Here is a 20,176-nt window from a genome sequence, read left to right as displayed (position 1 = left end):
CACAAGCATGATCACCCCTCACAGCAACTGAGACACTGTGACTTGATCTGTCACCTTTGACTAACGAGTTGGTGTATCTCTACATGTCTCAGTGCTAGACTGAGCACTCCACCATACATGGTATGGCAAGAAATATGAGAAGGAGCCAAACAGTGCCAGCAATGGCCATAGGGGACACCCACCCTTACGGAGAAAGCATCCCTATCCACTAAACATACGAAATAGCCACTGTCTAGACCTAGAACCTCTGGAGGTGCTCTTTGAAGACTTGCTTCAGTAGTGTCTGCACATCAACTTTGATTTTGTCTGTTATGATACCGCTGCCTTGGTGGGAGCCTGAAGACACTCGACCTGTTCATTTTATGTATTTTTCCTTGGCCTGCTGGTAAGTACCCACGGCTGGGTGCTGCTACCTCTAAGACACCAAAGAAGCAATAACTTACTAGGGCTTTTAGCTATTTTACACGAGCGGAGGCAAGAGGCTCATCACAAATATGGCTCTCACCAAAGAAGACTTACTCACATCTTTAATGGACTTTAAAAAAGAGCTCAGTGAAGAGTTCAATGCAGACCTGACTTTGTCTGACCTCAGTAACAAGTTCACTACAATTTGACAAGATGTGGATTAATTGGGGATTAGGGTGGTGGACCTCAACATTAAAATAATCTAGCTCAAACACCGTGCATGCCAGATGGAGAACCTCACACACGCAGCTCCAATCATCCACTTTGAATACCAAAGATCTAGAGAACAGGTCAAGGCACGAAATATACGTATCCGAGACCTGGAGGAAGGAATGGAGGGCATGGACTTGGAGGCCTTTGTACCTTGCTTATTTGCAGACCTGCGGGGGGTAAGCGCCAATGAAGGTCAAACTAGACACAGTCCACAGTGCAGGGTTTGGATGCATGGAGCGCAGAATTTACAAGTGGTATGGAGGAGGAGAGGGTGGCACAGACTACAATACACTCCCAAGGGAGGGAGAGAGCATTTGACTTAGATGGGCTGATAGGTGAGGTCCACCGAGCAGATACCATGAGGGTCACATGAAGAGACGTACTATTCCACCTATACCATGGTAATTACTACACTAATTTTCAATATTAAAGGCCTAAATCCTCCAGCAAAGTACCACAAGTTATGAAAATATATACTTGACCAACACTATGATGTAGTCGCTCTCCAAGAGAAACACCTTATGCATAATGAAGATAACAGATTATGGCATACATCTTATCCTATTATGTATAAATCCTCAGCCTTCATGAAACATAGGTGTGTGACGATTACGTTTCAACCAGAGGGTTATAAAACAGTAATGGGTGTACTAATAAGGGGCTGCCACTTTTGCATCTATTCACATCCCGAAATCTAATCAAGCCTCATGTGTGCACTCCCTTCTATCATTGCTGGGGGTTTTGCAGAAGGTGATATATTTTTAAAGGGGAATTCAACCTCACATGGAACTGAGCCACTGACTGCACTCACCTCCACAGGTCACCCACAGGAAGCTTCCCCAAAGCATTGAAGCAAGCAATGCAGTGGGGCTAATATACGCATGGTGTACACTTCATCCCAACTCCCATGATCATACATTTTTACTTGCTCCAGACTGGATTATGCATTCCTTAGCCAATCCTTCCTTGAATATTTGCTGACCATGGCTATCCACCTAATCACTATTTCTTATCATGTGCCGGTATTGGTCACACTGGATTGGGGATATGCTCCCTCACCAGATATCACCTCTTTAGAGAAAACCTAAGGAAAGCCACACGAAAATATTTTCAAATAAATAATGCTGGCGACACAACTCCCTCTATCCAATGGGATGCGATTAGGGCAGTGATTAGAGGGAAATGTGCTTCCTTGGTGGCAGCTCGGAACAGGCAGAGAGAGAAAGATCATCTAGCACTTGAAACAGAACTGTGCACATTGGAGCAGACATATAAGGAACACCTACCCTCATCCTGCACTGGAAAGTTACAGCCCTGCCGGGGAATCATAATGCTATTTATACCAAAAGAACAGAGCTTTCTCTGCTTCACCTTAAGTGCACATTCTACGACCAGGGCAATAAGGTTGTGTCCCAGCTAGCGAGGCTACTCAGGACCAAGTGAGAGAGAGAGTGCATATTGGGCACATTAAGCAAGCGTCAGGTGACCTCACTAGCTCTGAGATGTAGAAGGCCTAAATATTCAGCGACTTTTACAAGCGGCTTTATACATCTGACCAAACCACCGCTCAAGTCTAGCTTGACTATTTGGATCATGTAGAGCTCCCACTGGTGACTCCCCCTCAAAAAGGAAAGACTTGGTGAACCTATTACTGAAGATGAGGTCTTTCTGGTGATAACAGGCCTGAAGCTCCACATATCTCTTGGGCCGGGTGGCCTCACAACCCAGTCCTGTAAAGCCATCAGTTCTGACTTGATCCCCCACTTGACCTCCCTGTTAAATCACATAGCAGAGTCAAGAGCAGTTATGCTTTCCATGAGTGAGGCCCTTAATTTCGATGATCCCAAAACCGGTAAAAAATCCTCAGTCGTGAGGTTTGTATAGACCTATCACGCTATTGAAGCTGAATGCCAAGCTTCATTCTAAGATCCTGGCCTCCAGACTGGATTACTTGATGGTGAATTTGATCCAACTGGATCACTCTAAGTTTATGATGGGAAGACAGACACATTAACAATTTGAGGAGAGTGCCTCATCTAATGGAAAAGGCCACAAATAAATGAATACCCACAATACTGCTTAGTCTCAAAACCAAGAGGCATTTGATCGGGTAAACTGGCCATTCCTATTTCACACTCTTAACCCCTTCTGCGCTGCGCACATTTACGCCTTGTGCGGGCGATTTACATAGTGGGCGGGATTCGGACTGCCCCTGGCTGTCCTGTGCACACGCCCACCGTGACCATGACGGCCTGGGGCAGTCATGCGCACCAAAGAGGTTGAGCACTACACCTTAACTTATTGACCAGTTTCCTAAACTAGTCCCTTTCTCAGGGCCTCGTCCCTAAGTCATTTAAAGAGGCAGTTGTGGTCCCACTTTTAAAAAAAACAGGCGCTGACCCTGCTATTCTTGCAAATTACCGCCCTATTTCTTTACTCCCTTTTTTTAGCCAAGGTGCTGGAGGCACTTGTAGCAACATGTTTGTCCAACTTTATAGAATCTTCAAACTATTTGGACCCACATCAAGCGGGTGGTACAGAGGCGGTCATGCTGACAGTCCTTGACTCCCTAGGTCAGAAGGCCGACCTAGGTATACCCCCGGCACTGGTTCTCCTGGATTTGTCGGCGGCGTTCGACATGGTCGATCACAAAACTTTGTGCGACCGTGTCGGGCAGGCCGGCATCCAGGGCTCAGCCTTCAGTTGGATTTGCTCCTTCCTGAACGGCCCCTCCCAAGCGGTTAGACTAGGGAACTTTATGGCTGCCAAGTCCTCCATTTCTTGTGGGGTCCAGCAGGGATCCTCTCTCTCACCTCATCTATTTAATATTTATCTATTTCCCTTGATCCTGGCATTGAAAGAAATGAACACAGTCACCTTCAACTATGCTAATGACCTGCAACTCCTGTTTACAATTGATGGCACCCCAAGTTCAGTCTCACAATTTCAAGAGACAATGCGGTTTATCCGTCAGTGGATGGATCAGAACCATCTTAAATTGAACCCAGACAAGACCGAACTGTGACTGACTGGGAACAGCAGCAGGTTCTGGGGCCCTCATTATTGGCCGCCTGAACTAGGTAATCCACCGCAACCGGCCCCCAACATACGTAGAATGGGGGTAACCATCGACAGTGACCTATCCCTGAAAACACAGGTTGGGACAGTCGTTTCCTCCTGTTCCTTTCAACTTCGCAGGATAATAAAGATTTGCCGTATGTTCACTCACTCAGCACTGGTGCAGGTGGTGATTGCACTGGTGTTGTCCCATTTAGACTATGTTAACGCTATCTATCTGGGACTTCCACTCTGTCTATCCAAACGCCTCCAACTGGTTCAGAACCAAGCGGCAAGGTTGACATTCCATCAACCCAAATGGCACTCGGCATCCTTCCTCCTGAAGAAGTTACATTAGCTCCCGGTTGCTCAGAGATCATTGTTCAAATCAGAATGCCTGATATTTAAGTCACTATACTGCAATATCCCCGCAATAATTAACAAGTTAGTCTCCAGATATACCCCTTTACGTCCCCTGCCCTCTGCCCAACTTCAGCTGATGATGGTACCATCTTATAAACTCAAACGCCAAGGTGGATGTAGGTTTGCCTTTTTGGCTCCTAAACGCTGGAATGCATTACCCACCGAGATCAGAAGCTGTACAGATTGGATGTGCTTTATGGGATTGCTGAAAACTTGGCTTTTCATGCAGGCTTACGCATATCACAATCCGGGTCGTATCTCTTCAGTTATAGCGCCATGAAATCTCTGGGTGTACGTGCGCTCTAGAAATAATTGCTAACATAACATAACATAACCTTCTGTAGCCGATTCATAGCAATGATTAAAGCTAACTATGCAAGACCTAGGTCTAAGGTCTTGGTCTCATATCTCTTTCAGCTGGAGAGGGGGATGCAACAAGGATACCCCTTGACTCCACTCCTATTTGTGCTCACTATTAATCCCCTAGCAGCCAGAATATGGTCCCCACCCGATATCAAGAGAATCACCTTTGGCGCTGTGGATCATAAGATTTCATTATTTGATGATGATGGGCTCTTAAAGGTCATTAGTCCCCTGCCCTCCGTTCAGTGATACTGATGGGTCAGGCTTTAGAATTAACTTAAGTAAATTGTTTGTACTTAATTTAACACTGCCTAAAGCATATAAGGAGACCCTGGTGGCCTTAACACCCTTCCATTGGGCCAAGAAAGATATCACCTATCCCGGCATTAATATCACCCCCAAGCTAGCAGACATATATTGAGCAAACTTTCCACTGCTTCTATTTAAACTGAAGGCAGACCTCAAAAGCAGGGCTCCTACGTATCTATCTTGATTTGGACCTATCCATGCCATAAATATGTCAGTACTGCCCAGGGTTTTATACCGGTTGTAAAGCCTTCCCATATACCTAGATTGGGAATTTTGTACCTACTTCATGTGCCAGAATCGCAGGGCATGCTGACCTTTTAAGCTGCTTCAGCTTCCCAAAGACTGCAGTTGCCTAGCCCTCCCAGATCTCCACTTCTACTGTAAAGCAGCTCAATTATTTGTTATTTCAGAATGGTCGCTTCGTGGGTCAGATAAACACTGATTGCATATAGACAGGGCGATAGTGGGGCAAGGTATTTGCGATGCATTACTCAAGCCAAAGGCACATCGCCCACCCAACGCAAATCTTAACACCGCAACAAAAATGACTTAAAGTTTGGGATGAGGTGGTTAAAACAACAGGGTGCACTACCTTCCCATCTCCCTATACACCACTGCACTACAATCCATCATTCCCTCCAGCTCTTTTAACTAGACCCGTTTCTACCTGGAAGGAAGGGGGTGCCTTATGCTATCTGATCTCTTCCATAACTGAGATATCTTGAGTTTTGAACATTGCAAGAGGAACTTCCACTTTCTAGACGCAGAGCATTACCATAATACACAACTGAGACACTGGTCACTACACCCGAAGCCAGAATGGCTGCCACATAAGATCTGACCCACACTGAGCAATTTGTTAAATGAGTGGGCACTTTCAGGAATATGATATCCTTTTTGTACTCGTTATTGCTATCCACACTCCCTACATGTAACTTTTTGGGAATACGTACTAGGATAAGATATTTCTGAAGTGAAATGGCACACACTTTGAAGAGACATTCCAAAATGTAACCATTCTATAAGTTTGAGAGTTTTGTTCCACACCTGATCTTCTTGGTGGAAATAATATATGCCATCATCTTTTACTTTTGAATTTGAGATAGGATGGCTTAATCCTTTCTTCTGCTTTAGTAGTGCTTACTTGATGTCCGCATGAATAGCGCTGCTGTTCCATGACCTTTGGTCCTCCTGGGTTTGAAACCTACAATGTTTTGGAGTTTCTGTGCTATCAGTTTCATATTTCCTTTTTTTCTTGAGCATACACTTGATTGTATCAGTACGCTTTGGTTGGGGACTCTATTTCGCTGTTGTCCTTCAGGCTGAGGCGACTTGTTCCGGAGCTGGGGCCTTTTCTGATGACTTGGGTCATCTGATTTTCCCATATAGGTCCTTCTATAATGCTGCTGCTGTTCCTCTCTGTGCTGTTTTTCATTCTCAATTGTTTGCAGGATGCACTTGTCAGTGACGGTTCGGCATGGGATTGTGGGATTTACATTTGGGGATGTAGTCTAGCCAGTTGTGCTTGATGTTCTGCTCCTGTGTGTTGTCTTTTTCTCTTCCCTTTGCTTCAGTGTGGGTGTGATCTGATTTCAATTCGTAGACTTGCCTGACCTAGATGCTTTTCACATACAGTGATGCTCCTAACCCATTCCAATCCAATCTATTGAGCTTCGCATCTGTGTTATCTGTTTATGGCATAGTGCTGTTGGCGGGACGGATGCTTAGTCTGGCTTATGATTACCTCAGTTTAGGGTCACTGTGCTTTCAGTGTTTTTCTTTGCTGTTGCATTGACAGCTTCTCTTGTCATGTGTTTGCGTTTTTTGCCAAACCGGGGTCTATGCTATTGTAGCCTCCTACATCTCCCTTTAGTTAGTTTGACCTCTGCCCCTTCTGTTCGCATCTGAATTACTGGTAATGCTGTGGTCAAGGAGTTGTTACTTGCTGGATGTTCCTGTCCTCATCATTTTAGGTGCTTCAGGTCTGGGTCCTTTCTAGTTTGGGCCTAGCTTTGAGTACTGAAGTGCTGCCTTTCTTCTGGGTAATTTGCTCTATACGTTTTCTGCTGCTTCAAATGTGGTTGTTGTGTTGGCCGTTGGTTGCTCTTTGGAATTCATTGGTCGTTCTGTTCTGTTCTTTTCGGCATTTGTCTCCTACAGCACCTTTCACTCTTGTCTTGATCTTTCAGCCATTTACTGGGTCATTTGACGGCGCCTTGTCTTCTCTCTGGGTGTGGCTATGAGTGTGTCTCTTCTTCTTGTTTCTGAGTACTGCCTCGTCTTCTCCTAGGACTTGTATTGCATTTCTCCTGACCTTAGTTTCTTGGTTGTGGCAAGGCATTGTGGATCTGCTCTTCGGGCTGTTGATCTGTGATTTTTGTTTCCCTCATCTTGACAGGTATTACTTGGCTTGAGTGGTCTCTCTTCGATTGTCTTTGTGTTGAATTCATTGCTATCTTTATTGCTTCATATACCCTCATATATAAGAACTGGGATGAGAAAGAGAGACATAGTGGTAACAACATTGTTACTTGCTATTTTCATAATTGCTAGGTAATATACTCATCGCCATAAGAAGGTGTCGGCTAATACTTTTAAGGGTGTTGGCTAATACATTTAAGTTGATAGGAATAGATTCGCAAACTCAGTTTCACACCTCAGTGCTATTTAGTTACACAAATGGTGGTTGTATGTGAAATTCTGGATGGCACCAAAATATTATGACAAAGATATAGAGGACTACATTATTCAGAAGGTAAGTGTGTGCAGTTGTGCAAACACACACCCAAACACGCACACACACACACACACATGTAAAATAACCATATGACCGCATTTGCCACTACAAAAATCAACTCTTTATTCACAAAATAGAAAAAGGAATTATACACACTTAAGTGCAATTTTTATTGTGTGGGTTGTTGATGTTTCAGGACAAAGATATCTGCAAAAGGTTGTGAGCACATAAACACATGTGTGTGATTTTTCAAAAATGTTTACTGGCAATTCCCATCCTGTAAATAGCGAGAGATTTACTCCAGTCAAAAAAAAATGGCTGGGAGTGTAGGGGAACTCTTTTTTCCCTGTGGAGCGAGAAAAAAACAAAACAGTGCAAATGCACTTACATATTACATTGGACCATGCATAAGGCAGTACTGATGTGATAACACATATTTAATTCAGCTATGTATTTGTTTATTCCTTAAATTCCGTTTCTTCTTTGAGAATTCCATGAAAGTCAGACATTTGCTCCATGCAGAGAGATAACACCATAGATTTTTTTTTCTTATTTTCTTTGTGGTCTGTTTTCACTCACTCCCTTTGTCATCACATTTTCTTTCCCTATATGTAAGCCAAATATCAATAGGTTATACCTAATTTGTACTGTAATCCAACCAAAGATGATAGCAGCCTTCTGCATTTGCCAGCACGATTCTAAATTTTAAATGTTAGATATAAAATGCTTCATATGTACTTAAGGTCCCTCTGTCTGCTCTTCTGGTTTATTGTACTACTTATACAATGCTGAAGCAGTATTAGAAGACAATTCTGGAAAGTAAAGAATGGAATCATTTGTTCTGCGGAATCTTGGGATTTTTCAGGCCAGCAATTCAGAATTTCATAAAAAATACATTATGCGACTTGAATTATTCAGTACCAAGTGGTATTTACATTATATGCGCACATGGATAGCTACTGTTCATTTTGAAAAACAGGGTATTTTGTAATAAAAGGTATTGTCAGAAGAATGGCAAGTGAAAGGATCAGGAGCAATAATGTAGCAGAGGTTCTGTGAAAAATTATAAGAAAGTTCTAGGTGGAGTCATACTGAAAAGCCCTCTTTTGACCTTACAAATACTAACATACAGTTCAGCATGGATCAAAGGTTCAAGTTATTTCGTTTCACTCAAATCCTGATTAAATCCCTTTATAGTCCATTCCCTTGCTGGCAGGAGCTTAAGACTTAGTGTGCTTCACTTTAGTTTATGAAAACTACAGTCAGTTTTTCTTTTCCCACTGTATCCTAAAATATCAAGCTATGGATCCAATATAGTTGGCGATATATTCATCCACATATGCATGGTGCAGACAACTATTTTCAACACCATGCCTGTCTTTAATGTGGTACCATTCATGTTCATACTGTACATCCACGCAAAACTATTTTTATTTTTTGCTATCAGCAGTGTCTGTACTTCACTATAAGAGCATGCCGTGCTTGAAATATAATGAACATCTGTCTCAAAGAATAGTTGTTCTTTATTCCTGAAACAAATTTTTGTTCACTAGTTCTGCTTGATTTCAGAATTTTTTCTTGCCACTTTTACTTAAGTCCCAGTAGGCCTGCCTGTCCTGCAGCCTCACTCCTTGGGTTAAAAGAATTATCAAATGATGGCAGTGATGCTAACACAAGTAGTTGAGGGTACATCGAAATTTGAAATCATTGTGCAACAAAAGGAAAACTTAAAGGACAATAGGACACATTTTATACAACGATGTAGTATCAGATAATAATTCGAATAATCCTATAAAATTTGTAATTCAAACAATTGTAACTGTAATTCGTTTTGTTTAACATCTTTATTCGATCTACTTACAAGTAGATAATAAAAGCACAATTTCATCATATCAAACAAATATAAAAAAAACAAAAAAACACTTTAAAAACATGGTTGAGTTTAAGTGCCCCTTACAGTACTTTAAGACAGTACACCCATCAACTTCCTTTTTCTCATACAGGCCCACAGAAAGGATGCTACCGATAAGCAAACATAGGGGTTAGGTAAAGATTTTAAAAAGTACAGTGCCACCCAACATTGGTTAAAATTATGACCTAATTCAAAAATGGTCATGTTGCTCCTATAGTAATGGTGCTGATAAGAATTCATATGCAACAGTTCTTAAATCTAACTAATCAAGAATAATTAGTGTACAAAATATTCAATTGTTTTAACTTTACTCAAAAATCCATAGCTGGCCCTGCAATCCAGCTAACTATCATCCAATCTCATAATTTTAATTTGTTGCCTAAACGTTTAGAATTTTTTTTTAACTGTCTCACTTTATTCCTCACTTCCCAGAATGTAATTAACTAATTTAAATCTGGCTATGAAGCTCCTCAGAAAATGCACTTTGTCACATCTTCAATTTCATCACATCAGCTCATCACACTAAACTGCTAATGTTTTTGTCACATTTGGTATTGTTGGTTGTCCTTCTTTCTACTATCACTACTCAAACCATTAAAGATCATGCCCCAAATGGTTCTCTTCCTAATTCTCTGAAAGACCCTTCTCCTTCTCATAATGCTCTTCATCTAACAGACATGTACTTGATCTCTTCTCAGCGTTTGAGACAGTGTCCATCTGATGCTTCTCAGCCATTTCTCTCTGATATGTAACTCTTCCAAAGTCTATCCTGTCTAAAATCTGTTTTGTTCGAAATTTCTCACACTATTTATCTTCTGCTCTGTCACTCTGCCAATGAACGTGTTTTCTGTGAGGACGATCAGGGCTCTTCACATATTTATTTATTTGTATAGCGCTAGAATCGACCCCCGGAGGGGTATCGCTGCGCTTAAGCCGACTATGAGGAGAGGCAGTGGTTCCTGGCAAATTTAACAGATCTAGAACAAGAAGGTTTTAAGCAGTTTCCTGAATATAAGGTGTTCTGAACACTGTCTAAAAGAGAGGGGGAGCTCATTCCAAAGGTGCGGGGCAAGATAGGAAAGAGCCGTCCCTCCTAATCTAGCCCTTCTTATACAAGCTACTGCCAGAAGATGTTTACCATTGGAACGGAGAGATCGTGAGGGTGCATAAGGTAGAAATTTCTCCGAAATATAGAAAGTGCCCAGGTTCTGGAGTGCCTTATGGATAATGCAACAGGTTTTAAACGTATTCCGTTGGCGGATGGGAAGCCAATGAAGCTATGCTAGGAGGGGATGGGAAGGAGTCCTGGGTAGAGCAATTAGGACCAGCCATGCAGCTGTATTCTGGACTACCTGTAGTCTGCTGAGTAAGGTGTCATTGGCTGAAATCAGCAGACCATTACAATAGTCCAGGCGGCTTAGTACCAAGGCCTGAACCAGAGTTTTGCCGGTAGAACCAGGAAGTAACGGGAAGACTCGACGGAGTAGACCTATTACATGGAAGCAAGATCCGGCTGTTTGGGTAACATGCTCCTTCAGGCTAAGGGCCCAATCTAAGCGGATGCCCAGATTTTTAACTACAAGCTTGGGAGCAGGATAGGAGCCCAAATCATATGGCCACCAGTCGGGAGTCCATAGGAGGGGGGCCTCTCCAAAGAGTATTATCTCTATTTTCTCCACGTTGCATTGTAGGAAATTATTTATCATCCATTGTGATATGGCCCTCATCCCATTGGAGAGGGCCAACTGGACTGCAGCCGTTAGTTTGTTGAATGGGAAAAGGAGCTGCGTATCGTCAGCATATGATATGGGTATAAACCCATATGTTCTTAGGAGATTGGCCAAGGGAGCTGCATATATGTTAAATAATGTTCGGCTCAGACATAAGCCCTGAGGTACTCCCTTGGTCAATTCCATAGGAGTCGAACGATATGAGCCAAGATTAACACTCTGTGAGCGACCAGACAGAAATTTCTCATCCATGATAAAGCTGATTCTCTCAGCCCCACCTATTCCAATCTTCTGAGCAAGAAACTATGAGAAACTGTGTTGAACGCTGTGGATAGGTCCAACCGCACCAGAATCATAGAATGGCCCTTATCGAGGGACATTCTGATGGTGTCTGTGACTGCAAGTGATGCAGATTCGGTGCTGTATTTGGGCCTAAAACCTGACTGGGAATGATCTAAATATCCAGTCAGTACGACAAAGTTAGAAAGATGGGTGTTAACATGTTTCTCCATTAGCTTGCTCAAGAATGGAAGAAGTGAGATGGGCGGAGGTTGGAAAAATATGTCCATGGAAGTTTAGAGTTCTTACGGATGGGTCTGACCTGGGCGATCTTCCACTCCTGTGGAACTAGGCCCTCTGTAATGGAGAGATTAATAGGAGATTGTACCACGGGGGCAAGCTTTTTAGTCAGAGATGGAATACCTTTGGCAGTAATGTGATCGGACGGGGATCCAGACTTTATCTGGTAGTTATCGAGTAACGTGAGGTTGACTGGTTTGGGTATATCCAGGGGCATAGGATTTTGCTGCAAATTGCCTGCTGCCATGATTTTACCAAATATAAGCTCTATCGTTTGAGAGAAATATAGGCAAATATCATCACACAGCTGTTGGGAAGGGGTCTCAAGGCTTTCACATGCCTTCGAATTGATAAAGGACTGGAGAATTTGATATAAGGTTTTTGAGGAATTCCCAGCCTGTTAGCTGTGATGATATATGCATTTTGCGTGCAGTTTTTATGTTTTTGTGATAGCTAGTCAAGGCGGAGTAATATTGGTTACTGTCTATCTCATTATGTGAGGCACGCCAAACTCTTTCCAACTTTCTACAAAGTTGTTTTTGAGTTTGCAGATGATCTGAAAACCAAGCTTCCTGTGGGCGATTGGTGCGACTCATACAGGATTTCATAGACGCAATATGGTCAATAGCCTTAACAATGGCCGAATTGTACTCCTCAGTATTGTCAGATGCAGCAAATTGGGGTTTTATAAAAACATTTTGAAAGTTCTCCGCAGAGACTTTCTGCCATTGCCTACGCGAATATGCTGTGGCCAAGTTAAATTTTTTTGGTTCTATGAGGTCCTGAATATAAAATTCAATAACTGAGTGATCTGACCAGTTAACTTGTTTGGGAGGTTCACATTTAATCTTAGAAGAGTTTGAGAATATAATGTCTAAAGTGTGGCCAGCTACATGTGTTGGCCCTTCGTTAAAGCTGGGTTAGGCCTAATAAAGATAAATCAGCTAAAAGTGTCTGAGCATCTGAATTGTCATCCCTTTCACTATGGACATTGAAATCTCCTAGCAATAGAAAATTATTGCCTGTGTTCATGAGGGGCTAGTAGTTCAACCAGTTGCAAGGAAAATTTTGCTATGGGTCCTGGGGGCGGTAGATAAGAGCCCCTTTCCAACTAATGTGTGCGGGAGCATCTATCCTAAAAACGAACACTTCCATAGCGGCGTCACTGCGTTGGTCTAGACCATGATGTTAATTCCGTTGTTGTAAACAATAGCAATACCACCCCAGGTTTTAGTGGGCCTATACAATCTTATCACTTTGTATCCTTCTGGAATACTTAATGTGATGGCTGGCAGCGAATTAGGTTTTAACCAGGTTTCAGTGAAAAAGTCCAGCTCTGGCTGAGCAGAGGATACGAAGTCCCATACCTCCGTAGAGTGTTTGGGCAGGGAGCGAATGCTACATAGCAGGTTTTTCCACCCTCTCTGTAAGATGTCCCCAGGAGAATTAATAGATCGACCCGGAAGAATAGAGGGTGCCAGAAACTGGCATGTTCGGCAAGAGAACGGGTCTTCTATACATGGCCAGGACTCTGGTTGGCAGACAGGGGGTGCCTTGGTCTGAAGATTAGGAAGTTCTTGTCTGGTGTAGCCTAATTGCATGTGGGGACTATAGTTTATGGAAAATTGGCCAGAATCTCTGGCTTCTGGTGACGTAAATGATAATATTGGTCATCCGTGATCATATCACCCTCTAGCTCTCTAACAAGCAGACTCCTGAGCTTGGTTCACTTCTGTTAAACACGTTTTTTTAAGGGTAAGTAAGATGGAGACACACAAAGGCTTCAAGAGTGGCTCTTTATTGCCAATGAACTGCAGTTGAGACAATTTGCTAGTAGGATTGCATAGTAGGATTGCAAAGAGATCTGCTGTACAGAAAGGAAACATGTCCTTGTATACATTTTTCAGAACCTGGACACATTAATCACTAATCAACATCATGGTGTGAGTATTTTACAAATATGTCCACGTGTACATTTGCTTTATACATGACGCACATGATCATGCTAATATCTAGCCAATCTCTTACGCTACTGCCTCCTGACCTAGAGCTTAAGTCTGTTATCTTGTTTTTGTCAAACATGCACTGTTTGATGTAGTCAACAGATGCTCGTGGTCTCTGCTTTCTACGCACAAATTCCACACACGACATTTGTCCTAAGCAAACACTTTACCCAAGCAGGGGCAGAGCAGATTAACATGTCGCAGTTCAGAGAACCAGTTCTAGGAATTAACTCTCTGAACCGGCTTCTGTACACAGGTGAAGGCTAGTGAACCATTACACATGTTGGAGTTACAACAGAAGGGACACGTACTCTTTCATTCGCAATTCGTTTGGTTTTAGCTGAATTTTAGACAATTTCGTTTTAACCTTTTGTGCATCATGGAGCTGTCTTTCATTATGATTAGTGGGCTGCATACAAAGTGTGGACCTGCTTTTTGACAGTTCTCTTTGCTTCACTGACCAAATGAATTGTGTTTAATCTGCCCATTTATTCTAAAACCCTGTGCTTGGCAAATAATTTGTCTCTTCTTAGTTGACTGATCACAAACTGTTATGCTGCTCCTTTCTACCTATTTTAGATTATGGCAATGCACTGGGCGTCCCATGATTCATAGTCTTCAGATCATCCAAAATGCAGCCACTCAGCACATTTTTCGTCTACCTGCCCTCACTTTAAATACCCCACTGATATGGACTATGCTACCATCTCATCACAGAGCAATCCATATTAGTTCTTTATGCATTTCCCATGGGACTATTAATTAGGAGAGATCTAACTACTTGTACTTTAATGTACTCCTATAGTGTCCATCATATGCTGCACTCTTAGCTTCTACCACCCTCATGCTTTTTCTGTACTATTGAAAATTTTCCAAAAGTTGTCCTTACTTTTTTCTTGCCGGCTAATTCTTGGAATTCTTTCCCTACCTCCTTCCATCTCCTCAATATTTTAAATTTCATGTTCCAGTCTTTCTGCAGTGTCATTCATTCATTATGTCTGAATCTAATTAAAAAAAATACATGTAGAATCCTTAGTTGGAACATTGCCGGTTCTAGATCTAAGATCCATGATGAGAAATGGGTGGGCTTTGTTTCATCTTTTGATATAATTTCTTTTCAAGAAACTTGGGATACAGCTAACAGATTTGCCTTAGATGGGTATGCCCACTTTAGCATCCCTGCAAAACCGAGTGTAGCAGGGAGGGCAAAGGGAGGCCTATCGTTATTAATCTCACTTAATCTGAAAGGGACAGCCAAACAGCTAGAGTCAGACTCCCCCCACTGCCTAGCAGTAGAACTACTAGTCGTGAATTCCCCTGCTATTTTACTTATTAATTTTTATAATTCTCCTGAAAATGTCAGTATAAATCAACACTTAGAGTCCCTTGAGGAACTTTTAGACAAATATAGAACTATACATAACAGTTTTGAGGTTATCCTCCTGGGCGATTTTAATATCCACCCCTGCCGTTTGGATTGTATCTTGGAAGACAAAGGAGGGCCACCCTTTTCACTCCCCACGCACGTCGAACACACTAAACAAGGGGAAGCCTTGGAGAACATTTTGGCCTCCTTTAATCTTTATGAATCAAGTTGTTGCCCCTTAGGCCCTAGACGGCCAACGTTCAAGGGGAAAGACACAGGTTCAGTCATAGATTATATTTTTTTATCATCCTTTTTTTTGTCACTTATTTTAAGCTATAGGGTAGAAGACTCTATTTTTAGCGACCATAACCCCATGATACTAGAGGTTGCTCTGGGGGGGGTTGTTAGATTTTAAAGACTCACAGGCGCAATGCGCGACTGATCTGACAACTAAAGATCAGGGTAGAAGGTTGAAATGGTCTAAAGTGACCCGTCACTTTTTTAAAAGAGGTTTTAGTAAAGGTAGAAGAGGAGGTTGGCATTTGCTTAGACCCTGCGGCCCCTAATACTAGGATAGTTAAGGCTTTTAATATAATATGTCAACAAGTAAATACTGACTTAACGCTTAAAGCATACTCAGGTGGGCAGAGAGGAAAACGATGGTTTGATACAAATTGTACCAAGGCTCACTCCGCCCTCTTAAAGGGATTAAAGGGAACACCCAGAAATAGAATTCATATAGCGCTTCCTAGGAAGAAATATAAACACGCTATCCACGCTCGGAAAAACCAGATCAAAGAACAAGCCTGGAATGACCTGCAATCAGATGAAGTTTTGCGGGACAGCTCTAAATTCTGGGAGGTGATTAATCATCCTTATTTTTCGGGGGTGGAGAATCATGGTGTGGAATGTGTTATCCCGGATGAGCAATGGCTCGCCCATTTTGGTAACATTTATAGCCAGTCTTCCTCTGGTCACACACAGGAGCTTTTCCCCCACCCTCGTTTAGAGCCAATTCTAGCCTTCAGGGAGGAGGATGTGGAAAAATCTATAAACGAAACACTCAAGAATAAGGCCCCGGGCCCCGATGGGGTTCCTGCGGACTTATATAAGTCTGCACCAAAGTTCTGGGCCAAGATTCTGACCAACGTCTTCAATGCAGCAAGAGAAAATAATTTCCCGAGTCCTGGGCTAGGTCTATAATTATTCCACTCTTTAAAAAGGGCCAAAGGGGTAATCCCGCCTGCTATAGGCCTATTTCCCTAATAGACTCTGCTGTTAAAATCTTGGGCAGAGTCATTTTAGGCAGGATAACAACATGGCTAGAAGGCAGAGGAACCATGTCGAATGCCCAGTACGGATTTAGGGCCAAAAGGAGCACACTGGATCAATGTTTAAATCTGCACTTGATCATCAGTAAATACACCATAGTGAAAGAGGGGTCTTTGTATATGGCCTTTATGGACCTCTCCTCAGCCTTTGATCTGGTTAACAGGTCAAGGCTGTGGGGGGGTCCTTTTGGACATGGGTATTGAGCCGGCGCTTGTTGGCTTCTTAGCTGACCTCCACCGTGGACTACAGGCCTCCGTCAGAGTCACCCGGGAGGGAAGATGTACTAGTTTCTTTAAATCTGAGAGGGGGGTGCGGCAAGGGTGTATCCTTGCCCCCCCTCCTCTTTACTCTATACATAAAGGCACTAGAGCCAGCTCTCATCACCTCAGCGGCTGACGTCCCGCGTGCAGGGGAGACCAACATCCCGGTCCTCCTGTACGCGGATGACGCAGTTCTTTTGGCTCGTACAGGTGTGGCCCTCAATAGACTATTGGCTTCTTTTGGTGATTTTATGAACTCCTTAGATTGGAAAATAAATACCCAAAAATCCCAGGTCATGATCGCGGGATTAACTAGCAGGAATAAGAAACCTATAACATTCTCTTGCACAGGGAAACAAGTTCTGAGGGTCTCCTCCTTCACTTACCTGGGCGTGATTTTTGACGACAGAGGAACTTGGGGCGTCCAACACAAGTCAAAAATTAACGCAGTCATAAGATCTGCTGCAGCCTCCAGAGTTTTGTTAAAAGAGTGGGGTCACGACCAATGGAGGCTATTCTTAAAGTGTATAAAGCCAAATGCTTGGCTATAGCCACCTATTGGTCTTCAATCTGGGGATATACAAAATCTGATACTATCCAGAAGGCGGAAAACAAATTTCTTAGATCGCTGCTCTCAGTTCCCCAGTACACCCCCACTTTTACCATACACTCTGAGTTAGGCATTGGGTTTGTTACAGACCAAATAAAATCTGCCCCTGTTACCTGTTGGTTAAAAACCTGGCTTAATCAGGAAATTTCTTTAAACCATCTGATCCTCAAAGACTGTTTAGCCCTAGATAGAGCTCATAGAATCCCATGGCTGTCTTATGTAAAATCAATGCTGTCTTATGCGGGGCGCATAGAACTTTTTTATTCTCCTGATTGCATTAAAAAAGAGGATGTCGCGGTGATAAAATCTACATTGATAAATGTATTTATGGCTGAGCGGGAGGAGATAGAGCTGAAAAAACCGCTTGTCAGAAAAAATTATGCCCTTATCACCGCTTCAGGCCTTGAACCCTACCTCGTTTTTGTAACCAGACCATTTCACCGTTTTCTTTTAACTAGATTTAGTTTAAATTTGATACACTTTTTGTTGGGCTCCTATGCTACGTGGGAAACTCCTGTTAACGCAAATCCTTGTGATTGCGATCATTTTTCACTACAGGACACATTACATTTTACTATGTTTTGCGAACACTATGCACAAATCAGAAAAAAATATTTGTTACCAATTCTCCGGGAGGCTGGCTTCTTACAGGTCAGGCCAGCGCTCCTGTTTTTACAACTTTTGTCTAGTGCACGCGTAACTTTTCATGTAGCAAGCTTTTTAGTGGCAGGAGTTTGTTTAAACAAGAAGCGCATCAACGCACGGCACGGACACATTATAACTGAATTACTTTAGTAAGTGCCGGCAGAATCATGTAATAAAATTGTCACAGGGAAGTTTATAACGATGAAAGAAATAATTTTATATACTGTCTTATTGAACTTATGATATATGCTCATTTTATACATGAAATTTTATCCATATTTTTTGTTTATTATAATTGTATGTATTTTATTGTTCTATATTACTGTTTTTTTATGATCTGTATCTTGTGTCTTTTTGTGATTTTTTTTTTAATCGAATAAAAGTGATTGACTGACTGACATTATGTCTGGCTGCAGTGTGTGGGCGAAAGGCCTTGCCGTGTCCATTGCACGCCGTACATCATCAAAGATGTTGGTCACTGGGTCCTTGGGTTTGAGGTGCTGAATTCTTTGATATGATATTTAACATTTCCGGTGTTGATTATGATGTAATCTGTGTCAATATGTTTATTGTCACAAGCCATTCCTTCGGAGAGGTTGTGGCTGCAAAGCTCACCATCACTAGCAAATGTATAGGATTTTAAGATTTTACATTGTAACAATAACATCTCTTCTACTGACATATTTCTGGAGAGTTTTGAGTCTGAGTATATTTCCTTGTGTGAGTATAAGACATGTATTCCAGCACTAATGATATTATAACTTTTATTAACTGATATAGTCCATAAGAGAAACACAGTTCTGTTTTGCTATCAACGTTGGCCGAATTTGAAGTATCTGCAGAGGGCATTCTGTATCTGCAAAACTAAAGACATTCACTGAAAATTCTATGTAAAATAAAAAATTCTTGCCAATGTCCTAAGAACACACATGTATTATAAATTGAATAAAAAAGATGAACAACATCAGATGACGAGAAATTGTGTTTAAAATACAAACCTTCACATTTTCCAAATTCGCAAGTTATTGTGATCCTTGCAACTCTAACTTCCAAACATACTTGAGACCTTGCATTGCTCATAACCTTTTATGTGTCAGCACAAATGAGATCACAAATAACATGATAGATGACACATATTTGGCATTCCTTTACTTCAAGTCTAGTCAAATCAACTTTATTCGGTCATAATAAATAGACCATAAAAGTATATAAGAACAGTACAACATACAATAAGACATAGCAATTTAAAGCAGCCCGCCCCCCAAATAAGATCATTGTACACTAAAAACAGAGTCCCGAGGGATTCATTCTCAATGCAATTCTGCACATTTAAAACATCTGCTATAAAATAATAACAATACATAGATTAAAAAGACAGATCTACAAGGAAAAGGCTGTGCAATCAATACTAAAAGGCCAGATTTAAATTGGACGCTGGTAGCAGAACACTAACATTTTATTCTTATTGGCCATACCATTTTCTTGCCTTAAACACCAGCCTAAAAAAGGAATAAGGAATAAGCAATAATAGCAAACTCTTCAGATCCCAAAAGACGCAGAGAGTGTCTGTTAAAAAAGATTTAAGAACCTTGGATCTATGATGAGTATAAGGAGTGCAGAAGATCGCAACATGTAAAGTGCTTTCGACTAATACCTCATTGTACAGGCAAGGCATAGATTATACGACCAGTCATTACACTAGGGAAAGGTGACTTATCTATGAAATATGTTGAGGCAAAACCTAAGCACAATAAAGTACATATAGTGCTGTGTATCAAATGTTTAAAAAGATGGCATGCTCCTGGAGGGATCAAGGTTCAGATATTGGGAAGCAGAGGGAAGTGCAGACACCCAGGCCCATCTATCTTCCTCCCAGAAAATGTAACCTGTATCCCTCAGTGTCTTCTTGGGTATATTGAGCAGGAGTCACAGGGGGTCTTCAAATTAGTCCCGCCTGCCCCTGGCCAGTATCAGGTCCCTAACACCTTTCAACCAAGGAATATCTAAGGACTGTGACAGAGACAGACAGTCCTTGATTAAGAATCTGTTTAGGTAAACTGCCTCATTCACCCAGATTCTGCGCCACAATAAGAAAGGATAAGCCCTTAAAACATCCTCAAGGTAAATAAGCCCTAATTCGCTGGGTGAAATAAACAGGGAGGTGGATGGTGG

At 42.0% G+C, this 20,176-nt stretch overlaps 1 protein-coding gene and 1 long non-coding RNA gene across 2 annotated transcripts in view; one reads left to right on the top strand and one right to left on the bottom strand.

Moving 5' to 3' along the window:
• TMEFF2 (transmembrane protein with EGF like and two follistatin like domains 2) overlaps positions 1 to 20,176 on the top strand; it is a 937,676-nt gene that overhangs the window by 135,362 nt on the left and 782,138 nt on the right. The window lies entirely within an intron of this gene.
• LOC144822651 (uncharacterized) overlaps positions 1 to 20,176 on the bottom strand; it is a 147,751-nt gene that overhangs the window by 121,033 nt on the left and 6,542 nt on the right. The gene's annotated exons all lie outside the window — the stretch shown is intronic.

The sequence above is a fragment of the Lissotriton helveticus genome, chromosome 3_1 (genome assembly GCF_964261635.1).
Source record: "Lissotriton helveticus chromosome 3_1, aLisHel1.1, whole genome shotgun sequence".
Lineage (NCBI taxonomy): Eukaryota > Metazoa > Chordata > Amphibia > Caudata > Salamandridae > Lissotriton > Lissotriton helveticus.
This window is presented reverse-complemented; position numbering and strand designations above follow the sequence as displayed.